At 60.3% G+C, this 6,349-nt stretch overlaps 2 non-coding genes and 1 pseudogene across 2 annotated transcripts in view; all 3 read right to left on the reverse strand.

Annotated features, from left to right (window-relative positions):
- Positions 1–2,377, reverse strand: part of LOC145275200 (large subunit ribosomal RNA) — a 5,710-nt gene extending 3,333 nt beyond the window's left edge. The window contains exon 1 of the ribosomal RNA XR_013867088.1: positions 1–2,377. This exon is cut by the window's left edge and continues 3,333 nt beyond it. This is a non-coding gene — a ribosomal RNA (large subunit ribosomal RNA).
- A 584-nt stretch (positions 2,378–2,961) lies between these two features.
- On the reverse strand, positions 2,962–3,120 carry LOC145275197 (5.8S ribosomal RNA). The gene has a single exon (XR_013867086.1). It is a non-coding gene; the product is annotated as a 5.8S ribosomal RNA (ribosomal RNA).
- A 397-nt stretch (positions 3,121–3,517) lies between these two features.
- On the reverse strand, positions 3,518–5,887 carry LOC145275203 (small subunit ribosomal RNA; annotated as a pseudogene).
- Positions 5,888–6,349: the final 462 nt, after the last annotated feature.

Genomic DNA, 6,349 nt, shown 5'->3' on the forward strand with positions numbered 1-6,349 from the left:
CGGGGATCTCATGGGCGTCGCGTTAGGCACCTTAGCCGGACGTTTGGTTCATCCACAGCGCCAGTTCTGCTTACCAAAAGTGGCCCACTTGGCACTCGCATTCGAGGTGACCAACCGCCCAGCGAAGCGTGCTGGCGGCGGCGGCCGGATGGGTCGGCTCCGTCGTTCGGGAGAGTCGGCCCGTTCCACCCGTTCCGAGTTCGAGAGTAGGTCGAGGCCGTGAACGGCCCCGGGGCCTCCAATCGTTCGCTTTACCGGATGGAATTGCGACGATCGAGCGCCAGCTATCCTGAGGGAAACTTCGGAGGGACCAGCTACTAGACGGCTCGATTGGTCTTTCGCCCCTACACCGGTTCCGACGATCGATTTGCACGTCAGAGGCGCTTCGGACTTCCACCAGAGTTTCCTCTGGCTTCATCCCGACCGGGCGTGGATCGCCATCTTTCGGGTCCCTGGTCGCTCGCTACGCCAGAGTCGGCCGAGTCGTACTCGGAAAAAGGGGAAACCGACCCGGGGTGATGCGCCCGCGCGCAGCGCCTAAACTCGACGACAAATAGGACTAGTTCAAGCCGCGGGATCTCACCGATGGGCGGAAGGAGGATATGGAAGCTGGCGCCCGGCATTCCCCTTTTTGGATGATGCGCCGGTCCCCTCTCGGGGAGGAGGGAAAAACAACCGCACGTCAGCCACGAGCCTTCCCTCTCCTATCTCTCTCGGGAAGAGAGAAAAAAGGAAAAGTTGCGGGCACCGCAGCAGCGACGGCGGAAGGCCGAAAACGCCGCGCGGCGGCGGATCGGGCACGGCTCGGAGGCGGGTGAGGCGAGGAGAAGACGACGGCACGAGACCGACGACACCCCCGACGACCCCCGGACGACTTTGCCACGACACCTCTCCCGATCGACGCCCTCCTACACGCTCTCTCGCTTTCGCTTCGCCTTCGGGGTTAGTCAGAGGTGGCCCCTACGACTCGCGAACGGCCAGGACTCCTCGGTCCGTGTTTCAAGACGGGTCGGGTGGGTTGCCGATGCACGTCGCTGACCCGGGGTGGCGGGCGGCTCGAGTAAAAAAGCGTCGCCGAGCGACCTCTCCGGAAACGGAAACGGGCGCGGGCGGGGTTGCCCCCGACAAGAACCCGAAACGTCGGCGAGGTGCGTGACGGCGAGGCCGCGCCAGTCCTATCCGCCTCTCATCGCGCACGCGCCCGAGACGGTGGGGCGCCTAAGGAGCGACACACAGAGTGCGTCGCCCGCACGCGACTTCGGCGGGATCAAAACGGACCGGCTCGCCACGTGTAACGGATCGTGTCAGATTTCCTCCGTTCCCGGCAGAAAGGGGCAGTTACGTTCGCGGGCCCGACGGCCGGTGGCCCCCGACTTCACAAGGTGGGAAGACGGGGGTTTTCAGGGTGATGAAACGCCTGCCGCCTACGGAAAAAAAACCCGCGTGTTCGACCTGCACGCCGGGAACGGGTCGCGACGACGGACCGGAGGGGAAGTGCGTCCGGTGCCGGCCGCGCGGAGGTCGCGCCGAAGCGCCCGCGCCATGATTACGCCGAGCGATGATGAAGGGGACGGGTGCAGCGGAGTCGCGCGCGGAGGGAGCAGGAGGAAAGAAGAAGCGGCGGCGACGGATGCGGCGGGTTTAGGGCCCGGCGGCAGCAGCGATCGAGAGGACGAGTCCCCTCCGTCGCAGCCAACCGACGCAGCCACCTACCGACGCCGCGGTCGTCACCACGTTTCCCTTCCCGCTATCCACGCGGCCCGTCTCCTTCGTCGGCGACGCGGGCACAAAAGCTGGAACCGCGGGGAACGAGTCCCCCGCGGACACGACGAACGACGACCTGTGCCGCGACGGCCTCTCTTTCAAGAACACACATCGAGTTTGGGCTCGAGCCTAGGCAGCACCGGACTGAGTCCCCCCGCGATCGCGGTGAGCGGTCCCACCCGTTTACCCCTGGGCGGTTTCACGTTCTCTTGAACTCTCTCTCCCAAGTTCTTTTAACTTTCCCTCACGGTACTTGTCGACTATCGGACTCGTCCCGGTATTTAGCCTTGGCTAGCTTACCACCGATTTGGGCTGCGTTCCCAAGCAACCCGACTCCTCGGATCGAAGGCCGTCGCTCGCCGTCCGCACCGAATGGGCCTGGCACCCGCCGCGGGCGGCCCCGATCGAGGGAACTCCGAACTATGCGAGACGAAAACGAACGGCTGCCTTCGACCCATGCGCCACACGTCCCGAAGCCTTTAACTTGCGACGGGATTCGGCGTTGGGCTTCTCCCGTTCACTCGCCGTTACTAAGGGAATCCCGGTTGGTTTCTTTTCCTCCGCTTAGCGATATGCTTAAGTTCAGCGGGTCGTCTCGTCCGAGCCGAGGGCGGCGGTTTTTAGTAGAGTGTGGTGTTTGGAGGAGAGGAATCTCGATCGGTACCCTCCGTGTGACGACGGCTGGCCGATATAGCGCCCGTCCGACCGAAAATGAAGAAGCCAACAATTAAAAAAAGCGTGGGTCCTCCCCATCCGACGTTGCGTTGCCTACGACGCGGCACCTTTTTACGGTGCGACGGCCGTGCTCGTCGCGCTGCTCGAGGCGTCGCTGAGAGACACCTTCATGAGGCAGAGAGCGAGACGAGCAGGCGGCGCTTACGTCGGCAGTCGGTTAGGTCGGTACTTTTTTTTGTCCCTTCGGCTGCTTTCGGACAGACTCCTCCTGCTCCTCCTCCACAGTGTTTCTTCACGCGGTCGAAAAGGGAAAAGACTCCGCGGTCTGCCAGCGGGAGACGAAGGAGGAGGCCGGAGAGGGTTTTAAAAAAAAAAAAGACATGAAAGGAGTCAATTCTTTTTTATTTTTCTTCCCCCTCGTCACTCGCTCCTGCGACGTCCCGGTTACCACCGTGCCGAGGACCGGGCGGCACGGGGACGGCAAGATGTCGTTTCGTTAACGGAGAAAGACATGTAACGTTCCGCCTCTCGACCGGACGTGGCCCCGAGACAAGGGATCTCGGGGCCGCAATGTGCGTTCGAGGTGTCGATGTTTCCCTGAGTCCTGCAATTCGCATCAGTTATCGCGGCTGGCCGCGCTCTTCATCGACGGACGAGCCGAGTGATCCCCCGTCCAGGGTTCAGCACTTGGTTTTTTTATATTAGTTTTTGTTTATATAGATTTAGTAGTGTGCGAGGAGGTCTGTGCGAGGAGGCGTGACGGCATTGCAATGTCGCGAGTAGTTTGTTTTTTTAGCTAGCGGCGGTGGCACAGCGGCTGCAAAAAAACAAAAAAAACGATAAAGCGGCGACAAGGCAAAGAAGAAGCGGCCATCACTTGCGGTGGGCGAAAAAACAAACAGGTGGTAAGACGCGGAAGCAAGCAAGAAGAGCTGGGGCTTTAAAAACCTCCGCGTCACCACAAATCTATCTCTCGCTCCGCCTTTATAGGTTTGTTTGCGCGCATTCGAGGCGTTGACGCCGACAGACAGAGGAGGTAGGCCGGAAAACAACAAACCAGTCTCGAACGGGAAAACGGTAATGATCCTTCCGCAGGTTCACCTACGGAAACCTTGTTACGACTTTTACTTCCTCTAAACGATCGGGTTCGGTCGTCTTCTCCAGGCATCGAACGCCGAGGCGTAGATGCACGAGTGTCGTGACGGACACGTCGCGCACTGCCCGGCGGCGTCGTCGGCCAGATCCGAGGACCTCACCGGACCGTTCGATCGGTAGTAGCGACGGGCGGTGTGTACAAAGGGCAGGGACGTGATCGACGCGGGCTGTTGACCCGCGCCTACCGGGAATTCCTCGTTCACGGGGTTGGTTACAGGCCCCGATCCCTATCACGGGAGGTGGTTCAGAGGTTTCCCAACCCTCTCGGGCCGGGCGAAGTCCCCGCTGATACCTCCAGTGTAGCGCGCGTGCGGCCCCGGACATCTAAGGGCATCACAGACCTGTTATCGCTCCGCCTCGTGTGGCTTTCTGCCACCCGTCCTCTAAGAAGTGCGTGAGAAAACCGACCCGGACCCGAGCGCCACGGAGGACGCCGAGCCCGCCGTAAAAATCACTGACATCGGCGCACTAGTTAGCAGGCCGGAGTCTCGTTCGTTATCGGAATCAACCAGACGGATCGCTCCACCAACTAAGAACGGCCATGCACCACCACCCACCGAATCGAGAAAGAGCTATATCGATCTGTCAATCCTACCGGTGTCCGGACCGGGTGAGTTTTCCCGTGTTGAGTCAAATTACAGCCGCAGGCTCCACTCCTGGTGGTGCCCTTCCGTCAATTCCTTTAAGTTTCAGCTTTGCAACCATACTCCCCCCGGAACCGAACTCTGGTTTCCCGCAGGCTACCCGCCGGGTCATGGAAGCGAACGCCGGCGGATCGCCGGTCGGCATCGTTTACGGTCGGAACTACGACGGTATCTGATCGTCTTCGAACCTCCGACTTTCGCTCTTGATCGAGGAAAACGTGCTTGCCACACGCCATCGCTGCAGTTCGTCTTGCGACGATCCAAGAATTTCACCTCTAACGTCGCAATACGAGTGGCCCCGACCGCTCCCTTCGATCATTGCCTCGCCGTAGACGGAGACCGACAGACGTAGACGAGGCCCTCTTCCATCATTCCATGCTTATCGTATGCAAGCTTGAACAGCCCGCTCTGAGCACTCTAATTTTTCAAAGTGAACGTACCGGCCGCCGCGGACACTCGGTTAAGAGCACCCTTGGAGGAGAAACCGCCGACCGCAACACGCGCGCAGACAAGACACGAAGCAGGGACTCGGAGCGGACCGGGGGGTTCAAAAAAAAAGAGGAACGCGCGGAAAGGGAGAGGGAGAGAAGCGCGGGGTGTCAGAGTGCGGGGATGCGAATGAACGCACCCACACACACACGTAGCACCCCGCCCGTTAGACTACTCCCGGAACCGAACCGACGACCACTTGTTTTTTTTTTCCCGGATCCCGATCACGACCTCCTCGTCCACCTCGCGGCAGGACCGCGTGGCGGGTATGCTAGCGGTTGACACCGGCGGAAAGGGCCGGGAATGCGAACGGACGACCAAAGTCAACGACGGACGATGGCGCCGCCGCCCCGGGGCCGCTTGCGCGACCACGAACCCGAGTTCGGACTACGAGCTTTTTAACCGCAACAACTTTAATATACGCTACCGGAGCTGGAATTACCGCGGCTGCTGGCACCAGACTTGCCCTCCGGTTGGTCCTCGTTAACGGATTTGAAGTGTACTCATTCCGATCGCGGGGCCTCGACAGAGTCCCGCGTCGTTATTTTTCGTCACTACCTCCCCGTGCCGGGAGTGGGTAATTTGCGCGCCTGCTGCCTTCCTTGGATGTGGTAGCCGTTTCGCATGCTCCCTCTCCGGAATCGAACCCCGATTCCCCGTTACCCGTAGTAACCACGGTAGGCACTTAACCGACCGTCGACAGTTGATAGGGCGGACCCTTCGAGAGACCCGTCGCCGGGCGTGAAAGCTCGTGCGATCGACCAGTGAGTTATCCAGAGTCACCAAAGCGGAGCGCGCCGCCCTATGAGCCCCGCCACCGAACGGACCCGCGAGCGGGAACGCCGACGACGGGAGGACGGAATGACGCGCTCGGTCTCAGTCTAATATGTAGCGCCGCGACCCGGAACGGCCGACGCGGGTGCCAGCGCGCGAGGCGTGGCGACGACGGCGCGCCGACCGATCGCGCCTGTGTCACATGTATTAGCTCTAGAATTGCCACAGTTATCCATCGCCTCCGAGGAGGAATACGGTCCCGAGGATTAGGTCCGGTTCCTGAGCCATTCGCTGGTTTCGCCCGTTCTAATGCGTGGCGTGAACTTACACTTGCATGGCTTAAGCTTTGAGACAAGCATATGACTACTGGCAGGATCAACCAGGTATCGTTGGAATTTGGGACTTTGTTTCGACAGAACGACAGACCGACCGACCGACCGACCGACATAAGACAGACAACTACAACGACGGGCACGTGTTTATTTATTTTTCGAGGGGGTTCGCCGTCAGAAGAAGCGCGCTGCCCGCGCTGATGGCCTCTTTTTTGTTTCTCCCCTGACTTGGACCGAGACCGAGACTCAAAGAACGAAAGCGACCAACGTCGACAACAACAACGACAACGGCACCCTTGACAGCGATACATACGACAAACGACAAGCAGCACGACGGCAGTGCACACGGACATCGAGGGTCAAGGTGCAGACTGAACTCGCCGAGGTCGTCGTCATCGTGGTCGCCATCGATTCCGTCTCGTCGTCGTCGTCGTCAACGTCCACGTCACAGCCGGCCGAGAAGAGAGAACAGGACGACAGCGTCGACAACAACAACATCGACAACGGCACCCCTTG

Source organism: Euprymna scolopes, unplaced genomic scaffold, assembly GCF_053919585.1.
Source record: "Euprymna scolopes isolate OS-2025 unplaced genomic scaffold, ASM5391958v1 sca634, whole genome shotgun sequence".
Taxonomy (NCBI): Eukaryota; Metazoa; Mollusca; class Cephalopoda; order Sepiida; family Sepiolidae; genus Euprymna; species Euprymna scolopes.